This window comes from Sapajus apella, unplaced genomic scaffold (genome assembly GCF_009761245.1).
Source record: "Sapajus apella isolate SASKATOON/1434 unplaced genomic scaffold, GSC_monkey_1.0 scaffold77, whole genome shotgun sequence".
Lineage (NCBI taxonomy): Eukaryota > Metazoa > Chordata > Mammalia > Primates > Cebidae > Sapajus > Sapajus apella.
In genome coordinates, this window is record NW_022437017.1 from 10,112,113 (window position 1) to 10,125,821 (window position 13,709).

Below are 13,709 nucleotides of genomic sequence, written 5' to 3' on the forward strand. Positions count from 1 at the left end.
CGTGTGGGGTGAGTGTGCCCCAGTGGGAAACGCGGCATATTGCAGAGGCCTGGAGGGGGTTCCCAGGGAGGAAAACGGGGCAGGCCGGACCACAAAGCAGGTTCCACTTTACCAGCACGGTATAGAAGAGGAAACTGAGGCTTGAGGCGGTGAAAACGCTTGCCAGGGGTCTCGAGAGGACCAGGCAGGGCGGGATTGGAACCCAGGACCGCGGGAGTCCCAGCCCTTTCCGGAGAGCGGAGGGACTTCAAGGTATTGGCTTGGAAGGTGGCCCCGCCCCCGACACGAGGCCCCGCCCCTCACAGCGGGAGGCCCCGCCCCGCGGCATGACCGGAAGTGCGCGGGGCCCCCAAGATGGCGCCCGAAACCCGGAAGTGAGCGGCGGCCGCTGCGAGGCTCGGAGAAACTGAGGCGCCGCGGGCTCCGCGCCCGGCCGGACCCGGGCCCGAGGTGAGGCTGTGGTTGCGACCCCCGCCCCTACTCCGCCGCGACCCCTGCCTGGCCCGACAGGTCCGGCGCTCCCCGCGGACCCCCGCGCCCGGGGCTTGGGGTTCTGGGGGCCGCGGGGCGGGGGCGAGCGCGCAGCGACCCCCGCCCTCCGCCGCGACCCCTCCAGACCCCGCCCTTCGCCGCCAACGCTGACCCTGCGCTGCTCGACGACGCCCGCCGTGAACCTTGACCTGCCCCCTCCCGGCCACCCCCTGCCGTGAACCTTGACCCCACCTTCCACGACACCCCCCCAACCTTTCCTTCCCTCTCTTCCCGGTGACTTCCTACCCCCCTCGGCTCGGTGACCCCCGACCTTTCGTTTCCTGGTAACCCTTGACCCCGCACTCCTGGTTCCCCTGAGCCCCTTGGTGACCCCCGCACCCCATTTTCCTCGGTATCCTGCCCCTCCCTTTTGGGCACTCTCGGCTCCGTGCGCCTTGTGACCTCGACCCCTTTCTCGGGGTGACCCCCGATCTCTCCCTTGAGGGCGTTCGTGTCCCTTCCTCCTCCGTGTCCCCGGTCCCAGGACCCCTGCCCTCCTGACCCGGCAGCGCAGACCTCCCTCCCTCCCCGCAGCTCCTCCTCCCGGGGCCTCTGACTTCTGTTCTGGGGCAGATACGCGGGTTTCTCGTTTTCGGCGTGGAGGTCCCCCGGTTTGGGGTGGGGGCTTGCTGGCGTCAGCTGACGCCCGGGCCGTCTGGACGGGATCTGCAGTGCGTGTTGGGGTTCGGGAGTGCGGGTCGCTCTGAAACCGGCTTCCAGGGGCCGGGGGGAGGGAGGATAGCGGGCTGAGATGGCCCGAGTGCGGCCGGGGTGCAGCCCGTGTCGGTGGATGGGAAGGGGTGCCTACCCTATCCCTCGTAGCACACTCTGCCCCCCACCCCAAAGCCCTGAGGAGTAAGGCTGGTGGGGCCTGGAGGTACCAGTCCCCAGACTGGTGGGGGCAGGGGTTGTGGAGAGCCCACCCAGCGCTTCCAGGGATCCTGGGCACAGACGGTGCTGGGCCAGGTCAGTGGGTGTCTCCTTGGATGAACTGATTATAACATTCTGGAAAGTGAAAAAAAAAAAAAAAAAAAGAAAAGATCGAGCCTGTAAAATGTGTAGCCGGGGCATCCCCTGGCTTCTGCTTCCCGGAATGCCTGTTGCTCCCGCCTGCCTCGGAACGTCCTTCCTGCCTGTGACTGCCGGGACGGGACGGGTTTGCTGCCATCTGTTGCACACCCTGTCGCGAGGATGCGTGACCTTGGAGCTGGCCTGTGCTGATGCTGGTTGCCAGTTTGGGGGGGCGGTGAGTGTTTTACAGAGGGGCAGAGGGAGTGAAGTCCGGCTGTCCTTAGCTGGACACCTACTTACTCAGCTGTCAGGAGAGGGGATCACGGCCTGGAACCCAGCACCCCACTCACTGCGGTGCCTCCAGAGGTTCAAGAGAAGAGCACAGGACGGGCGAGGGCTCAGGGCCGCAGACCCCATTGGGAGCCGGCCCGCCCGTTACAGGCCTTGAACTTTGTCCCAGGCCAGGCCACTTCCTCTGGGCCAGGGCAGCAAAGACCCCGGCGCTGCTTCCTGAGGGTTGCTGTGCTGTTGTGGGTGCCATCCCTGGGCTAGGTCTGTCTCCCTGACTCAGCCTGGAAGGGGAGCAGCGGGGACCTGTGACCCAGAGTTTGTGGCAGGCTGGGCAGGTGTCATCCCAGCCCTGTCTTCCCAGACGGCCTCTGGCCTTAAGGCATTCTGGCTGCCGGCCCCAGATTTTCCCAACAGTGGCCTACTCCAGGCCACCTACAGACTTCTGGTTTTTTTTTTTTTTTTGGGACAGAGCCTTGCTCCGTTGCCCAGGCTGGAGTGTGGTGGCACGATCTCGGCTCACTGCAACCTCTGCCTCCTGGGTTCAAGGAATTCTTCTGCCTCAGCCTCCTGAGTAGCTGGGACTACAGGCACCTGCCACCACGCCTGGCTGATTTTCGTATTATTAGTAGAAATGGGGTTTCATTGTATTGGCCAGGCCAGTCTTGAACTCCTGACCACATGACCGCCCGCCTCAGCCTCCCAAAGTGCTGGGATTACAGGCGTGAGCCACTGAGCCTGGCCACCTTCAGAGTTCTTGATGAGAAAGGACAAATTTGAGATCTGGACCCCTTGGTGGGTGGGATGGAGAACAGCAGGATGGAGGTACCACGGCCTCCCATGGCAGGGGAGTCGCAGGCAGGCTCTCCTCCTTGGAAAGGGAAGGACTTGGAAGGCGCCTGCCAGCCCGGGGAGTGTGATTTCAGACCACAGGGAGGACGCTTTTGTTTAACTCTGAGGATTCCAGCAGACATCTGCCCACACCTGCTGGGAGCCAGGAGGACCCTGGTGTGGAGGGGCTGCATGGGTGGGGCTGCCGGGAGCTGGGCCCAGGCAGGGGCTGGACTTTGGGGGAGCCTGTCAGGCAGAGCTCAGCAGAGGCATCGTGAAGTTGGTTCATTCATTCCCTCGCAGTTGGCTTTGTAGTCTGGCCTGGGCTGGACAGGAGGCACCCAGGTGTGCAGGTGCGGAGGAGAGGGCACATGTTCTCCGGCCACATGACCGCGGGCAGTCACTGCCCTCTCACCTGGCGGGGAAACAGAGGCAGAGAGAGGTTGTGCCAGTCACCCCTAGACCCCCCGGCTACCTAAAGCCTCCCCCACCCTCCGGGGTGTGACCAGCTTGGGCTTGGCCCAGCCCAGTTCCAGCAGAGTCACAGATGCCCCTCCGGCAGGGCCCAGGCGGAAACGTCAACACCGCGAGAGTGAGCTCTGCCCCGAACAAAGAGGCAACTGTGTCGGCAGAACCAGTCCGGTTCCCAGAGGCCTCCCTCCCAGGGGGCCCACGCTGGGGGTGGGATCAGCTCCGGGGAGGGGGCGGTGTCATGTGATCCACAGCTGTAAGCACTCCCGGAGGTGGTGTGGGGGCAGCTGTGTGTGTGTGTGCACATGTGTGCCTGTACGTTTGTATGTTGTGCCACATGCGTGCACACGTGTTGTTAATGTTGCATGTATGTGCATACATTGTGTGTGAATGTGCATGCCCGTGGTTGTGTGCTCCTGTGCATGTGTATGGTGTTAGTGGATTTCATATGCGTGTGTTTTATGGGTGCACGTGTATGCTGTGTGTTGCGTGTGTGCCCAGGTACCTTTGTTCATGAGAGTGTTGTGCATGTGTGTATTTTGGTTGTGTGTTGCTTGTGCCCGTGTACTCGTTCTCATGTGTTGTGTGTATATTTTGTATGTGTGTGTGTGTGCTCATGTGTGTTGCAGGTGCGTGCATGTGCCCATGCTTGTGTGCGTGTTTTCTACATGTGTATTTTTTGTGTGCAGTGTGTTGCCTGTGCCCCTGTGCCCCTGTTTTCTGCACGTGTGTTTTGTGTGCACGATGTGTGCATCTGTGTTGCCTGTTCCCATGCACCTCTGCTTGTGCATCTTGTGCACGTGTTTTGTATGTGTGCATGTGTTGTGTGCACGTGTTTTTGTGTGCATGTGTTGTGTGCATATGTACGCTGTGTGTTGCATTCACATGTGTATTGTGTTTGCACACATGTTGCGTGCACAGGTGTGTTTCTGTGTGTCATGTGCACATGTGTGCTTTCCTGTGTCATGTGCATATGCATTTAGTGTGCACATGTGTGTTTTGTGTATGTGCATGTGTTGTGCACATGTGTTTTGGGTGTTGTGTGCACTTGTGTGTTTTTGTGTGTCACGTGCATGTGTGTTTTGTATGTTGCATGCACATGTATTTCGTGTGTTGCACGAACATGTGTTTCGTGTGTGTTGTGTGCATGTGTTTTGTGTGTGTGCATGTGTTGTGTGCACATGTTTTTGTGATTGCACACGTTTTCTGTTACATGCATATGTGCATTTTGTGTGTTGTGTGCATACGTGTTTTGCATGTGTTGCATGCACGTGTGTTTTTGTGTTGTGTCACACGTGTTTTTCTGTTACATGTATGTGTGCATTTTGTGTTGCATGCACAAGTGTGTGTTTGTGTGTTACGTGCATGTGTGCGTTTTGTGTGTTGCATGCACGTGTGTTTGTGTGTTTGTACGTGTTTTTGTGTGTCATGTGTATATGTGCTTTATGTGTTGCGTGCACGTGTTTTGCGTGTGTTGCATGCACATGTGTTTTGCGTGTGCGTGTTGTGTGCACGTGTGTGTTGCCTGTGCCCGTTGCACGTGTGCATGTGATTTGTTGCAGGCAGGCCTGGAGTGCCTCCAGTCAGTTTTTCCACAACCAAGGGCTGTGTGGTCAGACAGTGCACGGGGAGGACTGGGTGTGGCTGGCCGCCGGGTGTAGCCTGAGAGCGAGGTCACCCCGACCTGCTTTCTGTCCTGGCCTGCCCGCTGCCTGCCCAGCAGCGTGGGTGGACCCTCAGCCTCGACCCTCGCCTCTACACTCTCACCCCCAACCCCAGGGAGGTCTGCTGGCACCTGCACGCTCGGGTGGGACGAAGAGCAGACTGCCAGCTCCGTGGTCACCGTGCCTCCCTGCTGGGAGGTGCAGTCACCTGTCACAGGCCCCAGGACTCAGGAGAGGGCTCAGCCTCAGCAGTGAAGGCAGATCTGGGGTTCTGGCCAAGATGGGGATTTCGGACGTGTGGGCCCCATCCGCTCTCGCTTTGGTCCTGCTGGGCCTTGCGAGGAGGCAGAGGCTAAATCTGCCATCTGTGGGCCCAGTGCGGATGCCCCGTAGAGACGTGCTCATGGAGAGAAACCAGACGAAAAAGGCCACACGGCGTGTGACTCTGTTCATGTGACATGAGCAGAGCAGGCCAGTCCACAGTTGGGAAGTGGACGTGTGGCTCCAGGGAGTGTGGAGGGCTGGAGAGTGAATGCTGATGGGGATGTGATCTTCTGGAATTAGAAGCTGTGGTGGTCCGGCTCAGAATGCACTGAAACCCTTGAGTCGTTTGCTTTGGACGGTGCCCTCCTGGTGTGGCTCGTGTTTCAGGGAAAATAACAGTGTTTAACAGAAAGTAAGGCCTGCCTGTCCTTCAGAAGCCCCCTTTGTCACTACAGGTGGAGCACGGTGTCCCCGGGAACTGGCCAAGTAGCCCTGCAGCCGGCTCTCATCAGCGGTGCTGGGGTGCTGGGCAGCCGTCCCGTCCCGGCCCTAGGAGTACGGCAGCAGCGATGGCGCCACCCCACCTCCCTTGCCCAGGCCCAGCTCTGTCCTTGAGCCACTCGTGGCTTCAGGGGGCCGAGAATGCATTCTGCTACAAGGCGCCTAGGGGACTCCTGGCATGAGGGAGCCGGCCTTGGGCCTCTTGGGTGGTGCAGAGGGGCTGGTGGCCCAGGTGGAGGCTTCCCAAGAGCTTGGCATGGCAGCATCTCCCTGAAGCTCAGGCCCCGTGCAGCCCTCAGCCTGGGGTCTCACACGTGCCCTGGCTCTCCTGAGGATTCCCCTGGATCTGTCACCCTGGATGCCCCCAGGAGTGACAGGGTGGGAGGAGGGGCATGGAGAGTCATTGCTGAGTCAGCTCCCCTGCAGGCCCAGCCCTGGGCAGCTTCATGCTGGGGGCAGCTGGGACGCCCTACTGCGGACCTGGTGCCCCGGTGCCTCAGTGACCTTCTCCACGACTGGTGCCCAAGCTTCCTGGAGCCTTGTGATTGGCTTCCGTCCCCAGCAGCAACAAGTGCCCAAGTGAAACCGAAAGAGGTGGCTTTTGGCCTTGGTTCCAGGGCCCGCTGCATTTTGAGACTCATGTGTGCCGGGTTCTGGGAGGCGGGTCACTCGTGTTTCCTGGGAGCTACTGCTGCAGCTGGAGCCGAGACGCTGGATGCTGGGGCGTGGGGAGGGGAGCCCATGAGCCACAGGCCTGGCGGGCAGTAAACGTTTATGGAACTGACTCACTTGCTGGGGTGGAGCCACCGGGGAGGGTCACAGAGAAAGTCCCTGCTCCAGTATGGCCCCAGACCGTTGTCGGCTGCCCGCCCAGCCTGAAGCAAGGAGGCGTCTTCCTCTGCATGTCAGGTAAACTGAGGAAGGCTGTCTCCGGGGTCCGCTGCGCTCACTGCCTGGCCTCTGGTGCCCAGGGGCTGTGTGGAACAGGCCTCAGGACCCACACGTGATGACTGCGGCCTCCCTGCGCTGTGTGAGGGCCAGGCTCCGTGGGAACGGACAGCCGCCAGAGTGCCCGGAACCTGAGGGTGTGAAGGGGGTTCTGAGGCGTCGGGGGATGGTTGAGGGGCAGTGTGCTGTCCAGGGCTGGTTCAGTAACCGGAATGTTCTCGGCTGGCGGGGCAGGAGCCCAGCGCTGGAAGCTGCGGAGTGGGCTGGTGGCCTACACCCAGGGTTCGTCTGGGCTGGGCGCTGGGGCCCGGGGTGGTGAATGGCTGTTGGTGCTGCCCGGGTGTGGCTGGGCTGGCCCATCAGCTCCTGGAATCACTGTGACCCCAGGAACTTGGGGGAGCTGTGAGCCCCCAGGTAGATTCGGGAGCTCTCCGGAGGCCCTGAGGGCAGGCCACCCAGGGCTTCCCGGGGGTGTGGCCACCTGATCGCTGTCGGAATACCAGGGGCTGCCACCCTCAAACCCAGACTTGTGGCTTCTCTTGAAAAACCAGATGATCTAGAAACCCAGGCTACATTCCTGCCCACAGAGGTTCCGCTGCCCCTCCCGGGGGTGCACCTGAGCGGCCCCCTCCCCCAGCCCTGGTGAGGCGGCTCCTGCCCCACTTGAAGGACGTGGGGGGGGTAGGGGAATTATGCTGAGGAGGACACTCAGGCGCCACAGCCTCTGGGCCCCTAAAAGGAGCAGGACTGGGTCCCTTAGAGCCTGTTGTTGTACTCAGGGGCCGGCTCTGCTCCCGGCTGGCCGTTCAGGAGCCTGGGTTTTCGTGCATGCGGCCTGACCACAGGCTGAGACTTCACAGCCTGGCGCTGTGTCCTACAGGTCTGGGTCAGCCCCAGAGATGCCTCGGTGCCCCCACCTCGCTCCCCCGTGACCTGTGGGTGTGGTGCCTCCCGGGGCACAGGGGCTCTGCAGAGGGGTCGCCCTGGATTCCTCGGGGCCTTGCGTCATCACGAATGTCCTCACACGTGAGAGCCTTCTCCAGCTGGGACAAAGCTCAGATCACAAGCCTGTGAGGGACCTCGCCTTGCTGGCTTCTAGGAGGGAGGGACGATGTGATGGGTGTGCGGTGCCCCGATGGCAGGGAGGATGCGGCCTTAGCCCGGTGACCGCAGGGAGCAGAATTCTGCCACCCGGCCAAGCTCAGGCGCGGACTCTCCCAGATAATCCGGAGCGGGGCTCAGGACAGTGGACCTTGATGTTAGCCTTGGAGCCAGCCAGCTCACCTGGACCTCTGAACGGCCAGAGCCAGAGAGAGCACCTGGGTGTGGTTTTCAGCTGCTGCGTTCGAGAGCAAATGGATCAGGCCCCACTGGCGAAGCTGGGGTTCCTGCTTCTGTGATTTTGGGGCGTCTGTCCTCCTCCGGGCGAGACGCAGGACAGGGCCTGTAGCTCCGGCAGTCGGCGCTGACGCCTGGCTCTGGGCGGTCTCGGAGATGCCGTCCTCCAGCCCAGCCTGAAGCCGGAAGGAACTCTTCCTCCTCCTCCAGGACCTGATGCGGTTTGTGCTCGGATGCAGGTCCTCGTAATGTTTTTGTCACCAAGGCCGGACTTAAAGAGCTCAAGGACAGTGGTGACCTGTTGGGCCTCTTGCCTGGGATCAGTATAGCGTGGCTGCTAGCAGCGCTTGGCACTCCCCAGGGAGCCAGGTGGGCAGAGCATGCAGGCGGGCTGGCCTGAGCCCACCGGCGAGGCAGTGACAGCGGCAGGGGTGGGGTGGGCTAGAGGACCGTCTGCACGGATTTAAGGTACGCAGGGCCAACTCCATGTCAAAGGACTGGGAATCTGGAGTGAGCGGCATTTGGCTTAACGTCTGCTCAGGAGAAAAAGACCTGGGGGTCAGAGGAGACCACAGGTTCAAGCTCAGTGTATCAAAAGGCTTTGAGAGAGAGTGTGTGTGTGTGTGTGTGTGTGTGTGTGTGTGTGCGTGCGCGCGCATGCGTGCATGCGTGTATGTGCGTGCATATGTCTGTGTGTGTGTATGTGCATGCGTGCATGCGTGTGTGTGTGCGCGTGTGCGCCCATACGCAGTTGAGGTGTCGCTCTGTTGCCCAGGCTGGCCTCCGACTCCTGGGCTCACGCAGTCCTCCCGCCGTGGCCTCCCAGGGCACGGGGATTGCAAGGTGTGGACCACCATGTTGGCCCCAAAAGATGGGAAATGGGCACAAGTCCTGAGCAGGCTCCTCAGAGGTGCAGCGGCCATGTGGAAGCTGCTTGGCCACCATGGGAAGCTGTTGCACACCGGTCGGGGTGGACAGGGCTTTAACTGTCACACAGCAGTGAGGTCCAGCCGTGGGGACCCCACATCAGAGTCCCCACAGCCTGGCCTGGAGGGCCCTTCCTTCGTCAGCGTTTGCATCACTGACTCTCTCCCTCTGGCCTGTCTCAGCCTCCTCGGGGATCTGGGGTGTGGGGTGTGGGGTGTTGTTCCCAGTTCCTCAAGTGTAGTTTCTGCCTAGCAGCAGCTGGCCTCACATTCCGGCTTGGGACTCTTGCTCTGTCTGAGGGTCCGGGGCTGAGTGCCAGCAGCCACCGCTACTCTGCCTGGCCCTGGCGTGGGGGCCTGGGCTTCCCTCTGTTCTCAGGGACAGCAGTGCCACCTCAGAGGTGCTGGGGGTCGCTGCACCCTGCTTGCATCTTGGCCCCAACATCCCCTGGCCCTGTGGTGTCCTGTCCCCAGGTGGGCTTGGGATGCAGCACCCTGAGTCCCTCCCCCAGGGCCCCCTTTATTTTCTCTGCGCCTTGTAGGCCTTCATTCAGCTATGCTGACCGTGCCGGGTGGGGCTGTGGAGTCAGCAGAGCAGCCCTGACCTGGTAGAGACCCCAGCAGTGGGGTCAGACGCAGGCGGGGCCGCAGTCCACTCTGGGTCCTGCCCCACATCGTCGGGGTTGCTGCCTGGGCTCGCTGGATCCTGCCGTCTGGCTCTGGCCTGTCTCAGCCTCCTCCGGGCACACCCTGTGGACGACTCGTCGTTCCTCCTCCATTATCGGCGTCCTCTCCCCTGCGTCTGGCATCTGGGACACCCCCGCCACGTCCTAGCGCCTGGCGCCACGCACGGGGGAGGCTGGGCAAGAGGGGCCATCAGTGCAGCCGCCCACTCAGGCTCTTCCCGCCCCTGGCCGTCTCTGAGCTTGGGAACTTTCCCACCCACAGCACCTGCCCCTTGGCCCCTGGAAGGTGCTGGAAGGCATGGGCAGGGGGCTTCCCTGGAAATCAGGGGTGTGGTGTGCGGCCCCCACGGCTGGCACCCTTGAGCCCTCCCAGGAGAGGGACAGTGATGGGCGCAACCTGACTTTCCGGAGGACTCTCCTGGAGTGAGGCCCTTGGTGCGGGGAGGGGAGCTTCCTGGGCACTGGCTTCTGACCCGGTCCGCAGGGCCCTGAGTCGGGCCAGTACACATTCCCCTGTGAGAGGAGCACGCGGGCACCTGGGGTTTATACAGGGCTGGCGAGGCTGCAGCACCCTTCCACCACCGGGCGGCCGGAGCCACCGCACTTCCTCGTGGGGCAGGGAGAACTGGAAAGTTGGGAACTTGCTCCCCCTGGACCCTGGCTGCTTCACCCCACCGGCCTCACCTCGTCCTCATCGTCAACAAAGGGATTGCCACCCGGCGTGCCTGAGAAATCTCAGGTGGGGCTGGGGCAGTCTCAGGCTCCCAGGCTTCCCCAGCCCTGCCCGGCCTGTTGCCCGTGCGCGGCTGACCCAGGCTCGCCGCGGCCGCCTCTGTCCCTGGTTGGCGGCCCGGAGCTACTGCCGTCCAGACGCCTCCTGGGACGCTGTGGAAGTGCACGCGCAGCCTGGTACCGCCTGAGCTTGGGGCACCTGAGTCCTGGTGCTCACGGGCGTCAAGCTGGGTCCGGGCTGGAGCTGTGTCCTCCCTTGGCGAGCTTCAGGGGGCGGCCACAGCAGGGCTGCAGACTGCGTGGCTTAGAGCAGCTTCTCCCTGCCCTGGACAGGAGTCCGGGAGTGGGCCCGCCGCGCTCCTCTGCGCACCAGGGGAGAAGCCACTGCCTCTCCCAGCGTTGGGGGCTCCAGCCTCTGCTCCGTCTCCACGTGGCCATCTCCTGATGTGGGGCGTCCACGTTCCTCTTTTAAGGACACCAGTTGCTAACGGGGACCTAGGCCCACCCCACTCCAGCGTTCTCATTGTGACCCACCACGTGTGCAAAGACCCCGTGTGCAAATAAGGTGCCACTCACAGGTGCGGGTGAACGTAAATCTGGGGGGACCATAGTCACCCCAGTGCCCTCTCCGTCCCTGGCAGTGCCTCCTGCACCTCAGGACGAGGCTCTAAATCAGCCCCATCACTTACCAGACCCCTGTCTGGGCCTTGTGGCCCACAGGGACTGTGGAGAGATGGTTGCAGGCCTGGAGAAGTCTGGTCCCTCAAGGCTGATGTCACCTGGTCCCTGAGGGGTGTCAGCCTCCTGTGTCTGGCGGGCGCATTCGGGCAAGAGGAAGCCAGCTTTCCCCCTTGCAGGGGTGAAGAGCCAGCCCCACTGCCACCCATAGCATTTCTTTTTCCTTTTTTTTTGAGATGGAGTCTCACTTTGTTGCCAGGCAGTGGTGCAATCTCAGCTCATTGCAGCCTCTGCCTCCTGGGTTGGAGCGAGTTTCCTGCCTCAGCCTCCCCAGTAGTTGAGACTATAGCCACGCACCACCACGCCCAGCTAGTTTTCATATTTTTGGTTGAGACAGGGTTTCACCATGTTGGTCAGGATGGTCTCGATCTCTTGACCTTGTGATCCACCCGCCTTGGCCTCCCAAAGCACTGGCCCCACAACAGCATTTCTGAGGACAGAAAGGGAGAGTCGGCACCCTCTGGAGGAGAGGGGCCCCAGGGGCTGTGTGTGGGTCTTCATCCTGAGGTCTCTAAGCTGCTGCTGGGCCAGAATGGAGGTGCGGCCCCATCAGGGACTGGTCTGTGGTTTAGGTGGACGCCCCTGGACTGGGTGGCAGGTGGATGTGGAGGGCAGAGGGGAGCTTCGTTTATGTATGGGCAGCTTGCTGAGGGATGGGGGACCCTGCTGGACCTAGGGGAGGAGACAGGAGCACGTGGCACTCCAGGGCTACTGGGACATAGGCATCGGCGTGTCAGAGTGGTACACACGGCACTCTCAGGGATCCTGGGCTCAGTAGTTGGGCGTGTTGGTCAGTGTGACACATACGGCACTGTCAGGGATCCTGGGACACAGGCATCGGCGTGTCAGTCAGAGTGATACACATGGCACTGTTGGGGATCCTGGGGTGCGGTAGTTGGGATGTGTCGGTCGGCGTGACACACACACAGCACTGTCGGGGATCCTGGGGTGCAGGTGTCCTGCATGCCTGGTCATTGTGCACCAGCCGAGGTGCCCTTGGGAGACCCAGCCCTGGGCCTTGTGGTAAGTGGGGTTCATCCGAGGTCCGTGCTCCCTGGACACTGGGCTGAGGCTGGGCGTACCCTAGTCCTTTCAGGGACAGGCTGGGCTCTGGACAGGCGGCGAGGCCAGGGAGGGAGGACTGGGTTTGAGGCTGAGCCGCCCGTGTGGCTGGGTGCCGCAGGCGTGCCCGTGGTTTGCCAGGCTGGCCTCCTTCTGCGTGAAGGTTTGCGGCAGCTTCTCCCACAGCTGGCAGAGGGCCTGGCATGCAGTGCAGCCATGAGCCCAGCGTGTTTTCCCAGTTCAAGCTGGGAATGACGCTTTTGATTTTATTTTATTGTGAGACGGCGTCTTGTTCTGTTTCCCAGGCTGGAGTGCAGTGGCAGGATCTCGGCTCACTGCAGCCTCTGCCTCGTGGGTTCAAGTGATTATCCTGCTTCAGCCTCCCGGGTAGCTGGGACTACAGGTGTGCGCCACAACACTAGCTGTGTGTGTGTGTGTGTGTGTGTGTGTGTGTGTGTGTGTGTATTTTTAGTAGAGACGGGGTTTCACCATGTTGCCCAGGCTGGTCTTGAACTCCTAACCTCTGCCTGCCTCGGCCTCCCAAAGCGCAGGGATCACCACACCTGGCCACACTTTTTACATTTGAGATAATTACAGATTTGTGGCGGGGTAAGGAGTGATACAACTATGGCAGGAAGTGATACAAAGAGATTCCCCACACCTCCTTCCCTCAATGGTAAGGTCTTGTAAATTGAGTACAGTGTTAACAACTGGTATTGACCTTGGCGTGTGCTGCCTGCAGGTGTGAGACCCCTAGAGGCCTGGACAGGGGTGTGGGGGTGTGACTTTTTCATGGGCTCTTGGCGCATAAAGTTGGATGTGTGTGTTGGTGGGGTGCACGTGGGGGTCGGGCTGTATGTGTGGGTGGGGGTGCGCGTGCAGGTGTGAGTGTGTGTGACAGTCGTGTCTGGCGGTGTGCGCTGGTTCCTCAGTACTCAGTGTTGTTTTTAGGGTTGTGGTTTTCCTAACGGGGTCACCTAGTGGACTACGATTTTGTATTTGTGTTTTTGTTCTTCTTCAAAAATCATGTATAATCACCGTTTTTTCTTTTTTTTTTTTTTTTTTGGGACGGAGTTTCGCTCTTGTTACCCAGGCTGGAGTGCAATGGCGCGACCTCAGCTCACCGCAACCTCCGCCTCCTGGGTTCAGGCAATTCTCCTGCCTCAGCCTCCTGAGTAGCTGGGATTACAGGCACGCACCACCATGCCCAGCTAATTTTTTGTATTTTTAGTAGAGACGGGGTTTCACCATGTTGACCAGGATGGTCTCGATCTCTTGACCTCGTGATCCACCCGCCTCGGCCTCCCAAAGTGCTGGGATTACAGGCTTGAGCCACCGCGCCCAGCCCCAATTTTTAAATTTTTTTTGTAGAGATAAGGTGTTGCTATGTTACCCATGCTGGTCTTGAATTCCTGGCCTCAAGCGATCCTCCCACCTTGACCTCCCAAAGTGCTGGGATTACAGGTGTGAGCCACTGTTCTGGCTGTATTATTTTAAAAAAGAAGAAAACCTTAACTTTAAAAGGGTCCTTCTCTGCCCCCATCTGAGGTGTGGAGTGGACCCTGAGCCCTGTGTCCCAACAAAGGACCCCCACAGCCTTGGGGCCAGGAGGCTGCCTGCAAGGGCCCCAGGTGCCATCTGTGGCTGTGACCAGGCTGTGCCTGCTCACCTTGGGCCAGGACGTCCACCTGTCTGGCTGCTAGGGAGGCGGAAAGTCG

General features: G+C 60.8%; 1 protein-coding gene across 2 annotated transcripts in view; it reads left to right on the forward strand.

Annotated features, from left to right (window-relative positions):
- The first annotated feature begins 333 nt into the window (after positions 1-333).
- The window catches only part of SBNO2 (strawberry notch homolog 2), a 62,747-nt gene continuing 49,371 nt past the window's right edge, over positions 334-13,709 (forward strand). For both annotated transcript variants that reach the window (XM_032252439.1, XM_032252441.1), the window contains exon 1: positions 334-450. The gene's annotated coding sequence lies outside the window, so the exon portion shown is untranslated. The remainder of the gene's footprint in view (positions 451-13,709) is intronic.